Source organism: Falco punctatus, assembly GCF_963210335.1.
Source record: "Falco punctatus genome assembly, chromosome: 12".
Lineage (NCBI taxonomy): Eukaryota > Metazoa > Chordata > Aves > Falconiformes > Falconidae > Falco > Falco punctatus.
In genome coordinates this window covers 19,978,597-20,003,786 of record NC_137592.1, presented here as the reverse complement: position 1 = coordinate 20,003,786, position 25,190 = coordinate 19,978,597, and the positions used below count along the sequence as shown (strand labels likewise).

Below are 25,190 nucleotides of genomic sequence, written 5' to 3'. Positions count from 1 at the left end.
GGAGTCTGTCTTACATGCAAATCAAAGAATTCCAGAATTTTTTTTTCTTCCATTAGAAATATGATAATCATAGACTGAAGACCAGGGGACAAGAAACACAGTTACAGTGGGAAAACAAAGTAAACTGAGTTATCAAATATCAGGAAGTATCCAAAACAAAATCAGATCAAATTACACTCTATCCATTATTTTATTAAATTTTGTCTTTTTTGTCTTTAAAGATCAAAACAGAATATAAACATTAAGTAGCCTTATTTTCAGTGTAGAATCTCACTGCAAGACTAACAATAGAAAAATTTAAAAATCTTTAAAATAAATTATCTGCATTAATACAGTAACTTGCACATCTGAAATAAAACCCAATTGCTTAATTTCATCATTCAGATTTTAGTCTTTAAATCTTGATGTTACCCCAGAATATTTTTGTACCTATAGGTACAGAAATAGCATATAAGGAGAAAGAAAACTTCTGGAAATTTGTCATTTCCCTCTTCCAAAAAACTAATGTCTGAAATTCACTCAAATGTACCTATTCTCCAAAACAACAGTTTAGACTTTTGCAGTACCTTAAAATCCAAATATGCTAAATTACTTCATGAACTTATTTTGGAAATGCCACTGAAATGCAAAGGCTTTTCCTTTGTGTGAAATAAATTTCTAGAACAAGTCGGGTTACCTTAACATTCATTTACCTAGGATTTTCCTGTGTGCTCAGTCATTTAGTATCTAAAGATTTATCCTGCATACTTTCTGTGGGATAGACGCTGCATAGCATCTAGAGTCTACTGGCCCAACACACTGAAAATACAGGGCAAAATGATCAGGACCAAAGGTTAGCTTTAGCTGGGAATTTTTAGCTTACTGCATTCCAGTCACAGATCATAGACAAGCTAGTGACACTAATGATTACATCCCACTGACATTCAATCCTTAAAAAGACAAGTTGTTCTTTACAGAGAGAGTTGGAAGATCATTTCACATAGCTCAATAAAGACAAAGATGTGCCACAGGGCTGCAGTTTATGCAGAAGTTTCTCAGTTGTTCACAGCAGTAAACTCTCAGGTATCAGTATCAGAAAAAAGAAAAGAAGAAAACAAAAAAACCCCATCAGTATAGGCTCTAAGAACAAATTTTCTTCTTTTTTCAAAAATGTTAAATTATATGGGAGTAAGCTAAGTGCTATAAAAGCAATAAAAATATACTACAGTTTAGTCTTATATCATTCATACAGACCACTTGATTGTAACAGTAAAGTAAGTAGTTCTCCAAGTTTCACCAGTTTTTAAATTATATACCTTATTAGGAGAAAGTTTACTATTCTGAGCATTGCAGTAGCTCTTCCTTCAGCAATATGTATAACTAAAAACTTAGTGTAAAAGAGCTTAACATTCTGCTGTGACTGAGATGTCCAGTCACGACAATCTCAGTGTAGTTTTGAAAGCTGTTTATTGATATACATATGAATGGTTCATGATTTATTTCCAATTTGATCTTTTTCAGTCAACAGTGAATGTAACTAAAAATATTTGAAAAAAATATTTGAAAATTCCACTTATTTCAACTTTGACAAGCACCATTTATAGGTAGTAGTGTTACCATTAACAATTCCACTCTGCCTACAAATTAATGGAAAATGATCATAAATATTTGCTTTCAGTTAAATAGCCACCAAGGTGCATTATCAGTAAGTCATCCTTCGACCGTGAACAGGGTGTTGCAAAAATTTGTCAAAATGATTTAAGTATAATGTGCATTTTACCTTGAGCATGTAGAACTGTTAAAGGACACCCCACAGTTACTGAAAAAATATTAGAATATATTCCATCTTCTAGAAATGGCTTCTGACTATTAAGAAAGGATGCACAATTGCAGGTTTTAAGTTCTACATGAAGGGAGTTGGAGATGATGGAGAGTTTCAGTAGTATCTAAAACATGTAAAGTCTTTTTTTATAATGCAGTCTGAACTTGGATGTTTTCTTGTCATCACACTTACAGAGAATTAGAGAAATGAAGGCTAATTCTTGAAGAAGAGATATGTGACCCCTTTCCTTGATTTGATTTTAGACATTCTTGTCATTGAAATACCAATGGCTTTATTTCCTTTCTATAGCTCTTCCAAGACTGTCAATCTGCATGTTTTTTCCCTCTAATACTGTCCCTGCACTTCAACCTGTGATTATCCTCTTCACAGATTTTCTGAAAGTCCTGGATTTCTTTGTGAGATCAGCCATTTCTTTAGTCATTAATTGTAACCTTTATTGCCAACCAAAACTAAAGGATTTACATAAATTATTTGATAAAAAAGTTCTGCTATTATTTAAATACCCATCAAAAAAACAAAACAGAAAATTTAAAATTCAGATTTGAACTTTAGCAAATGACGCTTCCACAGGCTGATTCAGCAATTCTTTCTAACAAAACTGACTCTTCATGAAGTCATGAAACTACAGATGAAGGTTTGAAAATGAAAAGACACAAATCACTCGCGTCAAGTCATGCACTAAGTAATTATGTAGCATTCACCTTTAAACATTTTTTGTCTCAGTTTCTTACCACTTGTGAAATGGTTGATGTCTTTTCCTATCCAAACAGGACAGTGTAAAGAATATTCTCCTCATTTATATAGATTTAGGCAGACCATAGAAATGCACTGAATGTTGATTAGGTTAGGAGTCGGCTTGAAATTAAAATGAAATTCAGCTGTAACTGTAACGAATTTCACAGCACAACTTAAAAGAGTAAACGGAAATGTATTAAAATTGTCAAATATTTTTTTTTAAAGAAACTGGAATTAATAATAGTTGAATCGTGTGTTTGTCACAAATACCCACAGACAAAAAAAAAATTGTATTTGCATAATGTAGTACTGAGACAACATTAAACGACGGCCAGTATATCTATTCTTTAGTACATCCTATGTCCTTCATAGGAAATTAGGAGCTAGTATGGAATATGTAGTAGCACTTCAGTGTTCATCACATCAGACCAGAGGAACAATGCCATGCAGCTCTCCAACAGATCACAGCTAACCAGCACTGTTTAAAATCAGATTTTCCATGAGCAATCCACAAAGCAATTTTTTTCATATCATGGATCTATTGAAGAGATTTTAATCTCCATGCAGATACTTCACAATTCCCAGTCAAAAACTATGTCCTCAATGCTACCAACAAGAAAAACAAAGAAAAAGAAGGGTGACAAGAAGACCTTTTCTCAGCTTGGGTCTCAGAATCACATACTCTCTTCCTCCTCTCCTCCTCTCCAAAAAATCCCTTTAGGTATCTATTTGACTGAGTGCAAAACCTATCAAAGCAGAAACAGCTCAAACCCTTCAGGTTTCAGGCTCAACCGTCAGCTGAAACAGAGAGAGCACCGAGTTCAAGTGCCATCATTTCCCCACATCATAGACAAGCAATATGTCGGAAAGCCGTGATGGCACAGCGCTCGATTTGAGGTCATTTTCAGAAGCTACAAAGTTTACTTTCCCATTTTGGGGCTGCTGGAGCTGAAAAGTTTCAAAATTCAATTTCTAAGAAAACTCTTGTGCTGATCACTGGTTGTCACCAGAGGGTCAGGCCCTGAGGGCACTCTGATCGCAGCCTGCTCCTGCCCAGCCCCACAGGGCAACCCAACCCTGCCCGTGGCCCAAGGCTCCATTTCAGCCCAGCCTGTGGCCATCAGCCCCTGCCTGGGCTCACTGCCCAGCCCCTGCCTGGGCCAGCAGCTTCCCAGGAGAAGCCCCCAGGCAGCCAGGGCCCATCCCACCACCCCAGCCAAGGAGGGGCAGGCAGCGACACTGGGGCCTGCTGGTGCCCCCAGGGTTCTGAGATAGGAATCCTGAAAAAAAAGTCATTGTTTGAGCTGTACAGTCCCTTAGCCAGGGCTTTAGAAACAAGCAGACTGTTTTTCCAGCAATATCCCTGATCCCTGGTCTTTTGGCCACTTAACCTTTTTTCTGACTCAGCTGTCCAAATTTATAAAATGAGCATAACAATATATACTTTTGAAGAAATCTGACACGCCTGATCATCAGGTTCTCAAAGCAGTAAAAATTACTACATTGCAGAACTATGAATGAGAGGCCGAAAAGATCATTTTATGTTATTCTGACTGGTTGCATCACTCAGAGATGTATTGCAGATGGAGAAAGAGGAAAAACATTTTGTCTTTCCCTTCTCCCTCTCCCAAAATTAATACATTTATAGGTGCTGTTGAAATATAATTTACATCTTTTAGCCTCCATCTATGTCATTTGCAGGAGTTATGATAACACTTCAGCAGTCCTCTACTCCCATCCCCATGGAAACTGCCATCAAACTGCCATAAATGGGACAGAATGCTTTAAACTAAACACTTTTCAATGAAGGAAAGCCTTTTTTTTCCACAGCCATTTCCATGGGATTAGAAGCCATTGCTGGTTGCCTAATTGTTTAAAATCTTGTCAAGTGCACAAGCAAGCAAGTACTCAGCCTTTTTAAATATGACTTTTTTTTTTCTTTTTTTTTTTAAACCAGGCTTTTAAAGCAGAATTTTTGAGCCTGATTCTTCTCCTATCTCACTGGTTGTCAGCCATCAAAAACTTGTGAACTCAGTAAAGTTTCACCAGTTTGAAACCAGCACAGAAGAAGTTCCATCATTTCATTTTGGAAGGAAGTTTTCAGTGGGATGAATGAAAGAAAGAACATATATTATTTTCATTCCCCAAGGTAGCTAAGCACTATTGTGAAAGGGTGCAGTTGGCCAGCAGAGTATGTATCAGGAGATGAAGAGATTCTCACCTGTGCCACCTTTATATTAATTTCCTAATCTATGAGAATAAGAAAATATAGAATATCAGGTTCCATTGAGAAAAACTGGGAAGTAATACCAACAGGCAACTTTCCTGGCTGCTTTGAATTCAGAAAACTTATTTTCATATGCAGTTCCTTGAATAAGTGCTGCAAAGCAAATCTCAGTTATTTCTGGGTTTACAGATAAGCCCTGTGCTAGGAAATCTCCTTTGGTGTAAACAAGAATTTCCAAATGAATAACACATTCTGAGTCCAGACTTCGTGGTAATTGTAAAGAGCTAGATTTCAAACCAATCTATTAAAATGGTATACATATGTGCGTGAGAATGATTGAGTATGTCTCTTGCTCTGGTCAGAGCACTGGTTTCTGCAAAAATCTGATCATTTAAACAGCTAAAGGCACAGATTATCATTAATTCAGACAATGATACTGACCAAGCAGAGGAGCATAAAAAATTTCCAACTGTACCCTACTGTTTTACAAAGAAAATACTGTAGGAAAAAATGTCAATTATACAATAAAACTTTAAAAAGATGAAGTTATTTGGAACCTAAAGTCCTGTATTCAGAATTACACCAAAGCATGGCACTCCTAGTAAAACATTTGGTAACTCGTGAACAGGTCTGTAGATATGCAGCCAGTAGTTGCATTGTTCTCCCCTGCATGTTCATGGTTCTCCCCTATCATAAAATTATACTTTTATTCCAAATACATGATAAAAAATATTTGAAAGTAATAAATATGTAACTAAGAAAATGTTAAGAGAGGAAAAAAAAAGAGGAAAAAGCATCCTTACCATCCACCACTGTCACAGAGTTACACCCCACGTTCCTGGAAGGACACTGTAATTAGGGACTCAATTTTTCAGAGGTACTAAATATCTCTTGGTGAGTCCAGATGCAAACATTAAAAACCTCAGCAGCTTATGGGTATGGAAAGAGAAATGAGACCAAAGCATCTATAAATGGTTAAGGTCAACACATTTTTTAACTTAATGGATATGTCAAAGTTTTGTTGAACAGAGCTTTAATGTTGTTTAAGAGCCAGGACCTCCTGAGGTGCAGAAATGAGGCAATCGGGTTGAGAACTTTGCCTGGAGCACCTTGTTTTGAGAGGCTGGTTGTATCCATTGGGTTTTACATTAGGAAACAACTTGCTCCTCTGGATCCCCTGAAACCTTTGTATTGACCTTAAGACTAGCAATTACCTCTGGCATAGGAGACATGTTATCCACACCTGAGAGCCAAAGTCATTGGAAACAGCTGATCTTGAGAACAGTTTTTTCAGAATAGTTCAGCACATTCATATTTATCCTGGTGAGTTTAATTGTCAGCCCAGTAACTCAGTTAACAAAACTCCTCTAAGCCTGGATATTTTACAAACAAAACTCAAATCAACTTCCCCGTTGACTCTTTTTTAACAGGTTTTATAAAGATTTTGTCTTCAGCAAAACCCAAAAGGATATTGGAGGGAAAGCACTGTTGAGAACTTTTCAGATAAAAGCAAAAGAAAGCTAAAGCAAGCCAGCCATGCTTTCTCCAAATTGATGTAATGACCAATTCAATTTTTCTGGAGACACATGATCACTGGCTATATCAGGGTCTTTTCTTTCTTCTCTCAGGTCTTTTCTGGCCTTTCTTTAAAAGTCCTCATGCCTTCATTCAGTCTTCTACCAGACTCAAAATACCATGGCTTACTCTTTGAAAACTCCTTGTTTTTTCTGGGTTGTGCACAGGAGCTGAAATAAACTTACACACCTAACTTGTACTTCAGCTTGCCTCTGGATATTGTCTGTTTAGCCTGTAAAATGCCACACACCCAACTTCTGATGTTCAAACGGCACAACAACAAGTAAAGCATTCATTTTGCTCTCACAGCTTACCTGGAAAGGAAAAATAGAACAGCACTCCAATCCCCCAGTCAGTATTAAAAGTGGGGTAAATACTATAATATACTACCCCATATTACTGTGATTCTGGAAAAGCTGATATTGAAGTAAATTAAAGTAAATTAAAATTTTGCTCCAGGACTTAATGTCAGAGGCTTTGTTCTTTGTAATTCTTATTATTTAGCCATATTCTTCTAGTAAGAATGCTGGTATTGTTTGCAGAAATCATTTTTCTGAGTCTCATCACTATGGGTCTTGATATTGTTTTTTATTAATTAGTAATCATTATGGAACAAATGAGCAAGATATCTAGGAGATAATTCCTGTCCTCAGATGCCATTGGTTTGAATAGGAGTCTCCTGCATACATTCAATTTTTTATTCTTCCTGTTTGTGGGGTTTTGTTTTGTTTTAGTACTGGGGGTGGGTGGGGTGGGTGCGGGGAAGATAAAATTAAAAAAACACTCAGAGGAAATAAATTGCATGTATGTAATGATAGAGCCCGGTGCCCCCCTCCCCTCTCCCCCCCCCCCCCCCCCCCCCCGCCTCCAACACCCTGGGTTATTTTGGGTCACATTTCATTTTCACATCAAGAAAAAACTGGATGAATAGTGAATGGGAAAGTATCATTATAATTGGAATCCTGCTGGTTTATGCAGGCCTGCACATCTGGAATAGGGTGGGAAAAGAGAAACAGAAGAGTGGGAAAGGCTGGATTTGTCTCACTAGACAAAACCAGGGAGTCTGGAAAGCACATGTAGTCTGGTTTCTTAAGTTACAGAGAAAGTTAGCGCTCAGAAAAGAAAACGTTCAGCAATAAGCCCTTCCTCTCCACATCTCGAGTTCAGAAGTACTCCTGCTCTCTCTTTGAAGCTATAACTCAGGCACCTCCATTCGTTACCTTCTATGAACATGTGGGCTATCGCCCTCCTCCTCTGCAGGCCCCAGTGAACACTTAATTGAGGTAGCAAAGTGATTCTACTCCAGCCAGCCTCCTAGTTATAGATTAACAGGAGCAGCCCTGGTACCATACAGCAATTTAGACAGGCAAACACATTCGTTCATGTGACTGATAAAATGTGTTTGCTTTGTGTTAAAGAATCTATAAAAGCCTTTTCTAACACTGCTGTTGAAAAAGTCATGGTGGTTTCATTAGTGGTAAACAACTTCAGTGCCTTATCTAGGTCACTATGATGTTACACACATGGGTTTGCACCCAGCGGCCTTTACAGCTTTTTGAAGGCTTCATCTTGGACTCCAGCTGATCCCCCAGGCAGGGAAAGAGCAGAGGCATGGCTGGTCTCCATAACTGTGAAAATTACCACCAGATCTCACAGATGAGAGGGGTAGCACATTGACCCCAAGGATGCAGGTCTGCAGTCACTCCACTGAGAGGATGAAATGCCTTCTCACTCCCACCTCTCCAAAGAGCTCCAAAGCATGCAGCCAAGCCATTCGTACACCAAAGACCAGAAGACAGACAATGCGCTCTGTTTGCTAAATGCATGCTACAGGAAGAAGGCACAAGGCTGCATTAGTATTCAAAGATAGTGACAGTGTGGTGATGTACACTGTGAGGAAGTATCACATAACCCAAGCACTATTATTTTTATTACCATTATTTTGTCATCTCCATCTTATTTAGCTCTCCACTTATACTTCCCAATCCATCATACAGCATAATTACATTCAATGAATGAGCTCTCAAGTTACATTACAAAAAGAAACTCATTCTTAGAAGTTTCTCAACTGAGTCATAAGCAATTAAAAACATCTCTGAGTGCTTCGTTTAATTTTCTTGAATGGGAGAAGTCTTAGAAGTAGGTAGAAGTAATTTCCTTTGCGGAAAGACCATGAATTTGTATGATGGCATATGAATAATGCATTGTTCCATTCAAAACATTTGAAGAGCCAGCACAGTCTGCTGAAAGCTGGACCTACAGCAATATAAAGCAGAGGCTGAAGTTCTGCACGTCAAACACAAGTCATGCAGTGCCGAGAAACCCTGGGGTTGCCTCATCTTTCAGATGCAGGTGACCTATAGAAGAGGGGACCTCATCTTGTTCCAAGCACAAAGTTGACTGGAGAGATGTTAAAAAGAGGAACTTAATAATAACTAGCCCACTTCATGTAAGGCAAATTATCTCAGCCACTTGACCATGAGCAAGGTCCAGATATTTCCCACCAAGAAGAAAGATCTGGTGAAAAATATACTTCCCTCAGTGCTAGTGTGACTGAAGCAGTATATTCATCATAGTCAGCATTGCAACATTTTATAACTAACCCTTTATAACCCTTTTTACAACTAACCACTAACCCATTCTAAAACTAACCCTTTCAGATTTTAGAACAGAGAACACATCAAATGTATTAATTCTGCAGCTGCAATCCTGTCTGCATAGCTCTACCAGTCTTAATGCCACTTTGTCTTTGCTGGGCTCAGTAATCCCTGGCTAACAAGATCACCTTAAATATACAGCCAAGAAACTGGGGAAATTGGTGCAGAAGTTTGTTTAGGACTATAACTGGGTTTGGGATCTTCTCTTATGTCTAAGAAACAATGTACTGGTTAAAAAAAATAAAGCTATAAAAGAAAAACCTTTGTTCTGAATTAATGTTTCCATAATCAGGACTGACACTTTGGTATTTTTCTGCTCTGGTTAATCTCAGTGCCTTCTGCAGAAAATATAAAGTGATTCACCACAATTTCTGTTGGCTATCTGGACAAAAGGTTCTTTGTGCACTGCAGGACCAAAAGCATTACATACAGTAAATATTTGACCTGAAGGTGTGCTACTGATAGGTCTGTACCCACTATTATTTTATGTTGTTCAAGTTGCTGGCGTGCATCCCACTTTGTGGCCCAGTAAAGTAAATGACTGCTCCGAAAGCTGTTAATGCAGGAATGAATCTGCTACATAATATACAAATTGCAACAGATGATTGCTACTTTAGACAATAAAAATCTTATTATTTTTAGTAGCTGGGAGAATGTAAGTTTCTTAGAATACATAATACACTGCAATGACTCACAGGCTCTTTTTGAATACTAGAATACCATCATCAGTTCCACGTAGACAGATCAATATATAAAAATATGACCACTTTGCAAACAGAAGGTGAAATTCTACCATGCTTATAGTGAGGCTCATCTCATTTAGCCTTAACTAACTAAAAGGTGAACAAACTTTAAGTTAATCCACCAGATATTCCTACAATAGCATAAACAGCTTTAAAAGAACACCTATTACTTAGCCTCAGTTTTAGAAGTTGCCAAAGCAACTGCTTCAGATAGGTGTAATTTTTAGACAGCTAAACTATATGAGATTAGTTCATTCTTTACTGGTGTTTGTACTTCACTGCTAATTACCTTACTACAGTTGGAGTACAAACCATGGAAAATGAGAAAAAGAGGCAGAAGGTGGTCCTTTGTTAAAGAGGAATTTATTTCATGGTGTAGGCACAAACAAATTTAAATTACTTCTGCCACCATTACTTGCCTAAATCTTCCTTTACCCAATGAATAGCCCTATTGAGATATCAGTGGTATTAGCTGAACAGTTAAGTAAACAAAGCTGGCAGCGTTGACAGTATGATATAACCATATTCTTTTTTCAAATACCATGTGAATGTGATTCCTATCATGTTCTTCTTCCAGTTAAATGCCAAAAACAACCCAAAGACTTCAAAATTTTATCCTCTCACTCATGACTTGAATATATACCCGATCATGTACATGGTGAATAAAAATTGATCCGTGTGCATTAAATCATTTCAAGATCCAAACAAAAAGCATACTTGAATTTCTAGCAAGGATTTAACTCAAAGAATTCCTAATAGATATCTTGGAACAATCTCATGCTAGTTACTCTCCTCTCGTAGTCTCTGCAACTTCATTTCTGCAATATAATACATCATTTCTAAGAATATAAAAATATGTTCCTCTTTGATTTTTGCAGACACAAAAAACTGGTTATTCTTGCCTATTAACCCCTAAAATGAGATGATGGGAATGTCCAGCTGCCAGTCCAATGCATGCCTGAAAAATAATGTGTCCCATGTGTTTCATAATCCACCTTGTTCTGCAAGATGTCTCCCAATGACTTAGCAGAACCTTCTTTGAATAGGGACAAAAGACATTGCACTTAAGGACACAAACTAAAAACACTGAAATGGAACCAAAGATTGGACCAATAAATATTGCCCTGTATATTGATATTTCAATTAACAGTCAGTTAATAACAGTTTTTAATTTTATTTGGGGACTTTTTCTGGAGAGGAAGAGAAGAAAAGCAAAGAAGGTTTAGGAAGTTTTTGGATTTACTATGCGTTTTTGAATGGAGAGGTTTGAGATAAGATGTCATCCATTTTTCAAACCACAAGCATAATTAACAAAATACTTATAACAGGATAGAATTCTTCAATCAAAGCTGAAATAATTTCTAAGACATGTACGATCCCACCAAAACAAAATGTATTGGCTTCCTCAAGAAATTATATGTTAAAAATGCTGTAGTGTAAGTTGTCCTGGAATCAGAGGATACTAGAGACAGGATGTCTCTAGTCAATCTCTTGCTCAAAGCAGGCTCAGCCATGACATCAGACCACATCACTTAGGGCTGTGTCAACCAGATCTTGAAAACTGCCAAGGACAGAGGCCTCTGGGCACTTGCTCCGTTGCCTAACTGCCTACATGGAGAAAAGGTTTCTCCCTGTGTACAGTTTGCCTCTCTTGCTTCAATAAATGGCTGTTGGGCCTCATCTTCCCACCACATGCTGCTGTGCATAGCCTGGCACCACCCTCTCGATAATCTTCCTGCAGGTACTGGTGGTCCACCCTTGAAGCTGCCTCTGCCCCAGGATGAACACCCATTATTTATTTGCAGCAAATCCATGATATGTAATACAAATCATCATAAATCCCCCTGCACTCAGGTGACACAGAGCTTCAACCGACATCACCCCTAAAAGTGTCAATCAAAGAAAAGACTGACCAGTCAGTCTTTGGACATGGAAGACATGGAAGCTTCAATGTCTGCTTCTCTCAGATGGACTATGAACCAAAAAATTACTCTAATTACTAATTTCACTTTCTTTCATTGCAGCCTCCAGCAGCACCTCAGGCATGCTGTGAGGATGAATGCCTTTCTTGTGCTGTATAAAAACATGCTGCAACTATGAGGCATTATTATGGCTATGAGTAGCAAGCTGATTGTACAAGACACACTGTTGAGTACCAGATTGCATTACAGCTTCTCAATACCAAGAATATGCACTTGATGTGAGGAAAGGTAACATGGAAAGTCTGCTACAGTTCAGACAGGTACATTACCCATGCAAAAATTATCTTTTACTATGACTGTAGTCTAATGTACAATTCCATACCTTTCTACCCACCTCTAGAGACACTTCAAAGATCTAAAATCTTTGAGATCTATTGGAGGATACAACGAATGTAATTATGAGTTTTCTTATAAGTACACTTTGTTCCAGCCATTGTACAAGATCCTAGCATATATTACGCTGGAAATGGTGTTGATGAATGCTTTCTGACTTGCTCCACCACGTCAAACAGTCACCCCAAGCAGCCAGGATACAATTACACCTGAAATTGCCACAGCCATTTTTTTCCTACCATGAATATTTTATTGTGATTCAAGTATAACCAAACTATGGATACACTTATGCACATACAAAGCACAAAGCAACAGTAAAAAAAAAGTAGTTCACATCCTGCCATCAAGGTGCTAGCCTGAAACTTCAGTTTAACACCACATTTCACATTTTTTAGCATGATCCTATGTGAATCATTCAGCCTCTCCATGCATTTGATTCTTATGTGCAAAAGCAATTTAAAAATATCCCTTTTGCTGTCCACTATTTGTTTGCTGTTGTTCTTTTATACTGTCAGCTCTTTGGGAAAGTACCATCACTTTCCCCTAGTAAAAGCTATACAGTATTCAAGAGTAAATCCGGTTCAAGTAGATGTTAATTTGGAAGGGCCTTAGATCCTAAACTTAGGTGGAATAACTGTATAGCACTCAGCAGAAACCAACGGCCTGAGTTTCCATCTCAGTTTCTGGGCAGGGTCTTAAGCACTCAGCTTTATGCCCATACCTACATGAGCTGCAGTCAGTTTAATTGGTGCTCCAGGCAGTAACAAGGTCATAGCACAAGTTATACCTGAAGCAATGCAGAAACCTGAAGATGAATGTGGAAACACAGGACACAGTGTAGCAATGACATAAATTATCTGGTAAGATTAACTCTACATTTATAGCCTGTCAGCATTCCACTGGTCACTTAACAAGAAAGGACAATTTAGGAATGCTTTTGGCATTCACAAAGCCATTTGTAGTTCTGGACACATTTTTTATTTGAGCTATGAAATAAAGTTACTCTGCAGCAATACTTCAAGAGAACATAATGAACAAATAGGGTGGCAGGAGCAACAGGTTTTGGTGAAATATAACATTGAACACTTTTTTGATAGTCAGAGTACACATAAGGAAAACACAACTTAGCCAAGAAAGCAATTAAAGCTTCAAGCTAAATCCTCTGTGGGCATAAATCAGTTGCACTATTTTATACAAGGTAAAGAACTGGCCCTGAAATGAATTCACCCTGCTGCTGTGTTATCAAAGAGCTTCTATTAGCTTCTCTTGCTCACCAGCACTTGAAAGGAAGCATCCCATGAAGTATATGCCAGAATCCACACGATATATCTCATTGCATTTCCTCATCATATCCCCTCTGCTGATGACCTCTGGACCCTTCCTTTCAAATCCTCTGTGTTCTGATACCCCCACTGCACAAACATGGTTACCTATTTCCTACAGAAATAAACTTTGCTCAGTAACCATGGACATAGTTTATCCAGTCAGGAAAACACACAAAACAACTGTCCATTGTGAAAAAAATGAAAATGCTCCTGTTCCCATTCAGTGACCCCATCCCCACTGACAGCAGAGCGGCAATTTTTCTTATCTGAGGAAACATGACCACATGGGAGAAGATTACACTCTGGAATATTGCAGTCACATTGAGCAATGCCTTTCTTTTTCCTCTTCTGTAATCACAGTACTGAAGGATAGATCTGACAGGATTTTATTGACTCAGACCTTTTATAGATCTAGTTAAAAGGTCCCCAGACACTCATTCAGCTTCCTGTACATATAGTACAAAAGCACTGCAGAATCACTGCTAGTGAAAATACATTTTGCTGTGAATAGGCAGGGGAGGAGAGAGGGGAATTCCAAAAGACCTTAACAGACATCACTTCAGCATGCACACTACCTACATTGGTTTGCCATAACCAAACAGAATACTTTCTCTTATTGAGGGAATTGTAAGACATGGCCTCAGTTCTTAGCCTTAATCTATCTGATCTTTGGCATATGTCTCCTTCACCTCATTTCCCTATCTCAACAATAAAGACTGGTTCCTTCACTTCATCTGTCTTGTCAAATTAGACATGTACACCAACCCTTCTGCCCTACATAATGTGGTTGGAATAATGTAAGAGAGCCCTAAGAGCCTCATAGCCAGCCACAAGATTCCCGCAGTGAAATACAGAAGCCACAAAACTACTTACAGAAGTAACATACTACATCATGTAACAGCCTGATCTTAGTTGAACCTCCGGAAAGACACTAATTAGATCTTTAATCTAATGTATGTTGAGATACTTAGCTGGAGAATTCAGCCAACTAGCACAGTAATAGCACCGATACCAGTCAAAGTTGGAAAATTATTTCTTCTTTAGCCTCTTGGTTTCACACATTTATCCACTTTTGAAGCTGACTTTTTGTGCTTTAGGGTAAAAACAAAACAAAACACAACACCAGTACATCTTGCTAAAATAGGAGCAAATTCCCAACAGCTTTTGTGCTATGGAACAGTGGGAAACAAATATACACACACACTTTTCCCATTGTAATGAAATTCTAACCATACTTGCTTTTGAATAGGGCAACAGCAAAAACAGCTGAAGTTTGAAATGTGACACTCAGCACACACACTGTCCTTAATAAGAAGTACATAGTGTGCTGTGTTTGAGGAAGACATGGTATTTGCTTTTTTTCCTCAGTACTAATTGGCTGAAAAAAAATCCCTTCCCATTTTAACAGAGCCTAATAAAACTGTGCCTTTTTGTCATCACAACAGTTACCTCTGCCCAGATTGACAAGATCATGGGCTGCTGAAAAGATCTGTGTGAGGGAAATGTTAATACAAAGATAATATCATACTGTCTGATTCATAAAATAATAGAAACCTGAGCAAAAACACCTAAAAATGGTCACTGATCCATAGAACAGACCAAAGACTGGCTCTGACAGCTCAGACCTAACTTAGTCTAAATCTCAGATGATGTCAGAACACCCATTTCTTCTGGAAAAACTTGTGATCATCTGTGTACTTCGCTGTGCCCTGAATTGCCTTTGCACCCAGCTGGAGGCCCTCCTTCCCCTTCTGCAATCATGAAAGATTTGGAAATTATGTTTCTGGATGTCACACTTCCTTTGTAAGTTCGAGGCCTCTTTCTTACTATTCCTTGCAGAGAAAGAAATGTTGTTTTTCACTGGATACTGCTCCCTCAAGTACCTACAGAGTGTAACTTTCCTGCAAAACAGAGAGCTACAGTACTCTTCTAGTCTTTAAACTACTTATGGCGACATTAATGCCTTCATCTTCATGACCACTATAAGGCTACAGCTGTAGTGTACGAAGTTTGATCTCTCTCTGTGAGAATTGTCCCAGGGGAACCTCCTGTTCCTTTGGATCAAGGATTTGGATGAGAGCAGCATGGCTATATGGGCCAGTTACATGCAGTATATGCCATGTGGACCATCAGGATCCTGGGTCATTATCAGACAAAACCACAGGCACTGAAGATTACATGCAAGACAGCAAGCCAAAACAATGCCATGCCTTTAAAGGATTTGGAGCTTGATCATGTGTAAACCAGAAACAAGTTCATATAAATCTCTCAATTTATGAGTAATGCAGGAAGCAGGTCTGCATGACAGATACCCAGGGACAGATACAGTTTTCAGACAGGAATATCACAGATGCCCAGGGTACGGAGGGACACAGGTCCTGATGTGTAGGACTTATGTATCTCCGGAGAGATCAAGTGCAATTCAAGTACAAAGGCAGACAAGAACTTTCATTACAATCTAGAAAAGTCAGAGCAATCTGTCCAGGCAGAAACAGGAGGGGAGACATGTTTACAGGATTATGAGTGTGGATATCACTCTTATTTAATGTTGTCTTTTAATCATGGAAGCTACTCAAGCCTAATGATGATCCAGAAATAGTTGTGACTTCCCTCTTACCCTGCAACCAGCCAACAACACTTCACAGCCTCCCTGTTTCACCTGCTCCATGCGGCACCACAGTGAAACCTCAATGGTGCATGGTCTTTCCTTCCCAGACCTTAGCTGGTTAAGTTTTCATTTTAACAGATTCAAAAGATTACTAATACTCTTAATTTAACATTGCAACAAGCCAAACCCAGGTTCTAACCAAAAAACCAGACACCTCATGCGTGCTGCATTAGCTTTCCAGCTCACATAATAGTCTGTGACTGCCAACACGGGACACATGAGTAAGACACTGGCACTGAAGTGAGTACTGCAAGATCAGTTATGGGAGCTTGCAAGCTTTTCTCAGCAGCAGGGAAGGCAGCCATCAGTTTCCATCTCTGCAGGATTTCAGCAGAAGCAAGCCTCTTTTAACTTCATGAAGAAGAGAGCTTTTCAGCTTTACACAAGATGTCATGTATATCATTATAGCAGTGCTGCCTAAATATAATCGAAAAATGTAAAGGTAAATGCCCACTGCCTCTCACTTCCACATTTCCCAGCCTCTAGTCACTGACAGCTTTAGCTAATCATAGCTACTTTCTGATCCTTCTTGGTTATCTTTGAATTTGTTTCTAAGGTTATGTCCAACACCATCAACATGGCCTAACCAAAATCCTAGCATATCTTTGCAGCCTTCTACCTTAGATGTATGGCATTGCTGTGAGTGGGGGATAACAGTCCAAGTCCTTAACCTTATGCTGAAGCTTTCCAAATTAAGAGAAAAAGTTATTTTTCTTACCTATGTATCTTCCCAAGCCTTAAAAATACTTGTGAAGATGGCATGTCAGAAAAGGATCAGGACTTATATCTCTAAGGTATACTAGGACAAGTGTATTCTTCACCTGCTGAAGGATGTCATTCTAAGTCATCCACAGTGGCACAGTGTTTAACCAGACTACAGGTTTAAAGGCAAGAAATCATGCCAGGGATGGTGGCAGGAGGTGTCCCAAGGCTGTGTCAGAGAACACAAAAATAGCAGCTTTGTAGGATCACAGAGGTGGTCTTTGATGTCTACCATTTTGTCTTCAGCTGATACCAGGATGGTGGCAACATACGACAAAAATTCTGGGGATGAAATACAGTGCCGTAGCAATTACCACAATGATCAGTCGACATTTTGATTTTTGCCAGCAAAATGCACAATCCGCCATGATCCTGGAGGTTGTAGCTGCACCAGCGATATGGAGAAAAAGAGTAGGCAAGGTCATAAAGGAGAAAGACATAGTTCACTCATCCCTGTGATCTCTACAAGACCAGCTAGAAAGGATGTCTCCTCTATGCAAGTTTCCATAGCTGCAAACAAGTTACTGAAGTTTGGACATCATGCATTCTACCCTATCTGCCATCACTGAAGTACAAAGAAAGAGCAGAACTGTTGTGTGATGGCTCACAGACTGACAGTGAAAACCACTTTCCTGTTAATAAAAAATCTCTCCAGGTCTGCAATAGAGAGAGTGGAGACATGCATACTTTCAGTTCCCCTGGAACAGATGGGGAAAGCCAGATAGGCCACCCCAGCCTTCACACATCACTGTTTTGCAGATAGCCTGGGCAACTATCTTTTACAGCTTTCCATACTTCTCAATAGGCTCCAACCCTTGACCTCATGATGTCAAGTCTTGTCCATGGACAGGAATTGCTAGCTTCTGTTGCTGAGTGGCAGCTGCATGGTCAATGCCACGAGCACAGTGCTTACCACCTTAGCAGGTACAGAGTAGACTGCCATGCACATATTTCAGCATTCTCAGTAATTATTCCAGCCTTGAAACACAGAAGCAAATTTCACTAGCTAAATTTTCTTTGTATCTTCCCCATTCATCTTCACCTGACATGATTAAAAATTCAGAGTATAATAGATCCATACCTATGTTTTTATTCACCATTGGCAGAAAGTTTCATTTTCTGCAGGCCTGGAGAGACACATAAGTGTTACAGAAATGGTAAGAAGTATCCTATAATTCTCAGGTCTGGTCCTGTTGACGATGGTTAGTATCTCTGTAACACAGACTGAAAGCAGGAAAACCTCAATCTTAATGTGCTGCATAACCTACAGAAAGCACTAGTCTTGTCTCTTCCTGGTCTCCTCTTGTGCTGACCTTGGAAACAGAAAACTGGGCTGCAAAGGCAATCATTCTCACTAAGCAACCCCAAAATCATAAAGGAAAAGAACACTTCTTCCACCAGGCACTACTGAAGCTCAGATTCAGACATGTCTCAGTACTGAGCTCTTGCTGCGGTACCAAGCTTCTTCAGTTTGGAAACTGAACCTATGTCTTGCTTTTAATACCAAAAATACCCATCAAACCGTACATAAGTCCTTACATACAGCAGATTTCTCAGAGCCATGGAATCACCTGGGCTTTTGCAAATCAGTATGGTGCAGTGTCTTTTGTTTAAAATAAACATTGCTGAAAGAAAGCATTTTGATCAGGTCATCTTGATAATTCTGAATGGAAAGTTCTTAGAAAAAGATACTAAATACTAACTAAACTCTGGTGCTTTTTCTTGTACTTAGCGGGGGATGAGGTTGCTCACCACTTTGCAGCTTTCCCCTTATTGTACAGACACAACTGAAGAACAAAAGTGTGCTCACTAAATGATTGTAAAACTTCATTGTTCCTTACAGAGTTTTAGCATAGTTTTCACAGGGGGGGACTGAGGGGAAGGTTGTTAGGTTTTGGCTGGAGAACCACGTCAGAACAATGCTAATCAAACTACTAACGACTGTCCCAAGGATAAGCATGGCCAGCATTGTTCTTTGCAAAAAAATGTACCAGCATTGTTCAGAGACACTGAACTAGGATTCTTTCAGCTACAATTGACAGTGGAACATGTTCGTATGTAACACCATTTTGATAAAGAAGGCTTAATGCTTTGGATGTTCACCTGAACAGTATTGGTGCCTCCTCACTGGAAACAAAGTTAGCAGCAATGTTGCTTTTTGCCAGCCTTTCATCCTTCCAAGCAAATATGATAGGTTGCAAGAATAACTTTTCAGTTCCAGCTAAATGTGCAACAAGTCAGCTCTTAGTATCTGTAAGTTTTAAGCATAATAATGTAAGACATTTCTAAACATCCAAAAGATTGTTTCATGAATAAGCTGCTTTAAATGCTATTTATACAAACTTATCCACCTCTAATACCAATGTTGACATTGCCCTGGATTTATAACGCATTTTCAAAGGTCATTAATATTGTCATCATCAAATATCCAGCATTTCTTCACTGAAAGGAGAGGATTTTTGTTTTCTTATATTTGATCTGATAGTATCAAAGAGAAACATTTCAATTTTTTTTCTGCAAACACTTTTGACTCCCTGCTCTAATTTAAGACAAAAATAAACTACATATACCCTGAAACTTCAAACATCCCACCAGGAGAAGCTCAGGTTTTTTTAAGTAATCTTCATCTACTATAAAGACAAACTATTTTGAATGTTTCTAGGAAGATTTCTAAAAGCAAGTTAGCTTGTGCTACCAGAACACTTGGTGCTGTGGAAAGAGATACCAAATACAAAACACTCAGGCAATTTTCCACATGCACCCTTTTCTTCCCTTCAAGATATATCAAATACTTCTACTCTCTCCATCATACTGACACCATACCTTCACTCTGAGGTGTATTCAGCCCACCATTATCACAGCCAAAACATTCTTTCTTCTGTGGGGAGCCCATCTTGATGTCCCTAATGAACACCCTCTAAGGCACCTGGGGGATCCCAGGGATGTTGGAGATGGAAGTGCAGAAGGCCTGGAGTAGGTTGCAATGGTTGCTATTGTAGCAGGCATAAGCACAGATGGTGTCATCAGGTTCCTGTAGCCTCACATAGGACTAATCCTGAACACAGAACACTTTATGAAGGAAATATGACTTTCACACCAGTTCTCACTCCTTAATCTAATGTCTCCTTTCTAAGAAGGTGGTTTTCATCTGGAATCCTCTGACAGGTCACAAGGTAGCAAGGGAACATATTCATTTTAACACTGAAATTCTACAATAAAGCAGATACACTGATGAGAGCTATCCCAGAGCATCCCAGGCCAGTAATTTGGCATAATTACCCTCATTACTGTGCATAGCAGCACCCACACCTACCTCCATTCTGATGTCTACCTTGTTTACAAGTAATCTTTTTACAGTTTGAGAGGAGTGGCAATAATGTTTACAAAGCAAGACTGGATGTATCAAATACTTACTTTTAAATCACTCTAAAATGCATTAGAGATGCACAAAAGGGTGAGAAAATCTGAACAGGACATCCTAACAAGACTTCAATAACTGCTGAAAAAAAACCAGTGCTCTGAGGGAAATAGGATTAGATTTTGAAAATGTAAGTTTTTTCCCTGTGTTTTCAGGTTGTTTTAAAATCAAATCTAAAAAAAAAAAAATATCTTCCTGATCATTTTGAATATTTTAAACAAAAATATTGCGGACATCCAAGACTCATGGACATCACTAGTTGAAGACTGGATGCATTTTCTGGTGTTTTGCATGGAATTAGAATGAAGTTGAAAATTAAATGCTCAACAGCTTTGCTCAGGAGGCAAAAGGCCTGTGGGATTTAAAGCCTAATGCATTAGATGCTCAGTAAAGAGTTGTAACTGAGATGCCCACTTGACCACAGACCTTTGGCTCACTCAACAGATATTGGAAAAGGTATTACAGAACTTGCAGACTCTTGCAAAAATTCTATTTTGGAAGTCAAATACCTCAGCCTAGCACCAGTTTAGAAAAATAACTACACCGGTACAAAAGGATGTTTACTGTATTATATTTCCCTTTTAAATGTGAGCCTTGTTTCTTTTACTAAAATAACAGTATGCATGTGCTTTATCTAGGTTAAGTTATCATTTCATCAACAAACAAGTACCGTACATCCCATCCACCCAACTTTGGAAATATCCCAAGTAAAAAAATAACAGCAGTAAAGGAACATCTCGGCTTTATTATTTGATTTTTCTGAAGTGTATCTTTTGTGCAACTCACCTGTTTTGCCTATAACACCCTTGGGAGCATTCAGGATGGCTACAAGAATCACAGGATCTTTCTTATGCTTTCATTCACCCACTTAGCTGTCTCACAGGCAACTCAAGGCTTGACAGACCAAGTATACTCATGAGGGTCTAATAAGCTCAAAAGGGCATACTTCAGCCATTTCTGAAGATGCTATTCTGGCTTACTTTCAGCGCAGCAGGTAAGTCAGGTTTTGATAGTATACAGCACAGAAACATAGATGATATGTGTTACATAAAACTGTTGTTCATGAAGTAGAGTTACTACTGAGTCATTCATACCGACATTACTGAGAAAGGTGTCATGAGGCAAGAGAACAGGAGAATAGAGGGCCACTTCAGCTAAAGCAAAAAATATAATGCAAAACCTGAACTAAAGGTTTAATCTAAAACGCATAACTTGGTGTCTAAGGAGTATTACATACAACCTATGAATACTATACCAACTCTAATCGTCTTCATTCAGAAGGCTCTTGCTCAGTCACATGAATATAGCTCTACATGGTATTAATCAGGGAGGATCACACTTAAGTCAGAGGAACTCCAGTGAGGCAATGGAGTTACACCAGTTGAATTGTGGTGTGAAAGAGACACTGACAACAGGGTCAAGCCTTGTGTTTAAATCAGTCCACCACAGAAAACCTTGTGCATAATAGCCAAGGGTAGAGGACATTAAAAATACATTGTGAAAAGTGAAAAAAAAAAAAAAAAAAAAAGCCGTGCTTTATTTTGTAGCTACCAAAACCTCTTTTTTCTCCTATCCCATGTGCAAGTCATTGCTAGAAGAGCCTCTTTGTTCAGGCCAAGGCGGCTGGCATGAGGAAAGGGAGGTGCCTGGTCCCTAAATATGAGATCCCATTAATATTACTGATAGACTATTCTTTAAAGAGATCCATCTGTTTCTTATTTGGCATATTCAGAATAGTAGCTTGTTACATTTTTACAAGAATCTGTGTGATCCAAGAAAAGCAAAACCTCGTGTAATGAAAGAAAAAAAGAGAATACTTATGAAACAATCCCATCCAAGCTGTGAAACTTAAACATCCATCTCCAAAATGGCTTCAGCCTGTTCCATTCACAGCTGTCAGATTCTTTGCTTCAGGGGGAAGGGGTAGAAGGCTACTTATTTCCCTTCAATTTTCCAAAATATGCATAAAAGTAAGATCTCTGTAAGTCCAGAATATATCTTCTCTTATGAGTCGGTATAAAATGCTGCCCTTCACAGCTGTATTAAAAACAACAGGTTCCTTCAAACTCCTAAACTGCCCATGCAAGAATTTAAGCTGAAGGCAGGAGCTGAGGTGTGATGAAGTCAGGTTAGGACCAACCTATGATAGCAGGTATCTTTGTCTGGATAACAAACAGTTGCAAATATTATTCTCAGGTGAGTGTGGAAGTATAGAAGACATGCTGAGAGAGAAAAAAATATCCCAGCATAAAGAGTAGGTCTTTCTTCAAGTATTAAGTATATGATTCCGTAACAACAGAAAAGGCTTGTATTCAGCTAGTTGTGTATATGTATATATATATGTGTGTGTGTGTGTATAAATAAAATCTTGTTCAACTGCCTGAAATAGTCAATATCATCATTTCTTAGTGAATGCAGCCAATATAAAGTTATTCAGAATCCAGTGCTTCTGTTTTATCCTAACAAAGAATTAAACCTAACTATCCACAGAATTTATCAGCACTGCCCCTTCTTCTGGCTGGTACTTAAATCAATGTTACAAAATTTTATATGTCTCCCTGCTTTATAAAGTCATTTATTTGTATTCTCAATTTTGAGGATGCATATTACGTATTGACAACATCCATGCATAAGAATTTATACAATATTTAATGTGCTATTTAATTAAGGCAATGACAGAGTGAGGTTGCAACAACCAAACCTGCTACTGAACCAGGACACACTGAGAATTCAAAACATACATATGATCAGAGTAAAAATTTAGTACTAAGACTAGGCTCCTGAGAGGTTATTTGATTTTCAGAAGCAGTATGATTTTCAACAAAGTTTCTATGTATTATGATGCCTATCATTCATTTTATGCAGCTGTAGGTTCAAGACACTGCCATGAGTCAGCTGCAAGCAGGCCAAGTAGATAATGGAGTTAAATGCCATTACCATTAACCCCCAAATAATTGCCTTTTTCGAATTATCATATAACTATACACAAGAAGCATTAGTTTTCTTTTTATAGAGAAATACTTATCCCATAGTGATGAAAAAAGATACTAAAACTGACGTCAGATAGAATCTGCTGAAATTTTCCTGAGTCTGCAGATGCTCCCATTTTGCTCACAGCAAAATCAAGTGATCATCAGGGTTCAGAAACAAGAATAGCCATCGAAACAAATTATTTTGGCAGTAGAACCACAAGATGATGTGTTTCCTTTTCAGTTTCAAAATGAAAGAGCAGTTAGTCACTTTCACGGTACTCAAGAGGTGCACAAAAACCAAATCTCCTCTGCCTTCAAGAGCAAACTGTGCCCGACAGAAAGCAGAGCACAGGCCTGCCCTCTGTCACAAGCCTCCACTGCTGCCTGGACTCCAAGTGCAAGGGGCAGCACCACAAGCCCCTGTTGCTCCCTACTTCACTGCCAAAATTTTTCCATTGATCTTCTACGATGCACTGGTGCTCTGTCAGTCTAAAAATAACGCTGGCGTTATGCTTCAAATTTAGGATTTGAAACAATACAAAATGAACTGGATAGCAAAAAGTGCTGCTGATTGCCACAGACAGCAAAGGATGAAACTCAGAAAGCTCCGTTACATGAAGACTAGTACACAAGTAGGGCATTTAACTTTGGCAACACGTTTGGCTAATGGGATATTCCACTAGCTGCTCTTTGTGCATTGTCAGTTTGCAATGTGGGTGAAAGAAGGTCTTGGCACAGAAAGTAGAGAAGACCTCTGGTTTCTTAGGCTGGAAGGATAATAGGATGCATCTTTCAAAACTGTTACTTGGAAAAAGATGCATCGTGAAGCACCATCCCTCTCTGGGACTACAGGGAGGTGCTGATGCTTTGCAGAGACCACTTAATTCCTCCAGCTCAGAAGAGTGCTCCTGGTAACATGCAGAATATACAAACACACTGCAATTGAGAAAATGTATTTCCCTTCATCTGTCTAGCAATGAAGACATCTTGATTCCAGAGACAGTGTTAATCAGTCACCAGATGGACCTCAGACTTTGTTACAACTCAAAACTTTGCTTAAAAAAAAAAAAAAAAAAAAAAAAAAAGAAAGAAAGAAAAGAAAGAGTAAAGAAAGATCTGAAAATGGAAGTATTTCTTAAAGTGTATCCTTAACTGCATCTGAGCTTCAGTATGGGTTGTGCTGGAACCCACTGTGACTGAAGAAAGTGCTGGCACCCCACTGAAGCCAGACATTCCCACACAAGGCCTTCACCAGTTTTGATGGAAAACTTGTGATATAAGCTATTATGCAGAGATAATATCTGCATTAGGAAATCTCAGCTCTTTCTCAGCTAAGCCTGAAAATAAAAGAGCAGAGCTATTTTCAAGCCTGAAAAGCTGTAAACCTGTACTTAATTTCAGAAAGCTGACAACTGAAGACTTCATTTTTGGTCCAGCTGCATTATTGTCATACAGCACACTGGAGTCACGTACGCTGAGAGAATACACTAAAACAAAGGTAAAATAAAAGGCAGTTTCCAATGCCTGCTTTCATCAGAAGCATGGTTCATTTCTGAGAAGGAAGGACAGCACCTCTACCATGAGGAGTCCTTTCCTTCTGGGGGCCAATGCTGCCTCACAAAATATGTTGCTATGAAAGGCTGCATCTGCTGTACCTGGACACAACGGCGGTATCTCTATGCACTACGTAGAGGCCTTACCACAAACTGTGTCCAGGCGCCATACGGGGCCGTGGGTCCCTGGAGCAGGGGACAGGTAGTGGTGGAGGGCTCCCCAGGGGTCTGCCAGGGCAGGGATGGGTGGCCAGGGCCTGTCCCGCCGCCCCAGCCAGCAGCGGGCCACTGGTGGCACTGGGGCAGCTCCCTGGGGACTGGCACAGGCCAAGGCCAGGCTGGGCCGTGGGCCTGCGGGTGAAGCTGGGCAGGGGCTGACAGCCCCGGGGGCTGACATGGGGTCCTGGGCCAAGGGCGG

The 25,190-nt window shown here is 39.1% G+C and overlaps 1 protein-coding gene across 1 annotated transcript in view; it reads right to left on the bottom strand.

Moving 5' to 3' along the window:
• LOC308072140 (uncharacterized protein) overlaps positions 1–25,190 on the bottom strand; it is a 264,344-nt gene extending 239,154 nt beyond the window's left edge. The window contains exon 1 of the mRNA XM_080408622.1: positions 1–25,190. This exon is cut by the window's left edge and continues 16,454 nt beyond it. The gene's annotated coding sequence lies outside the window, so the exon portion shown is untranslated.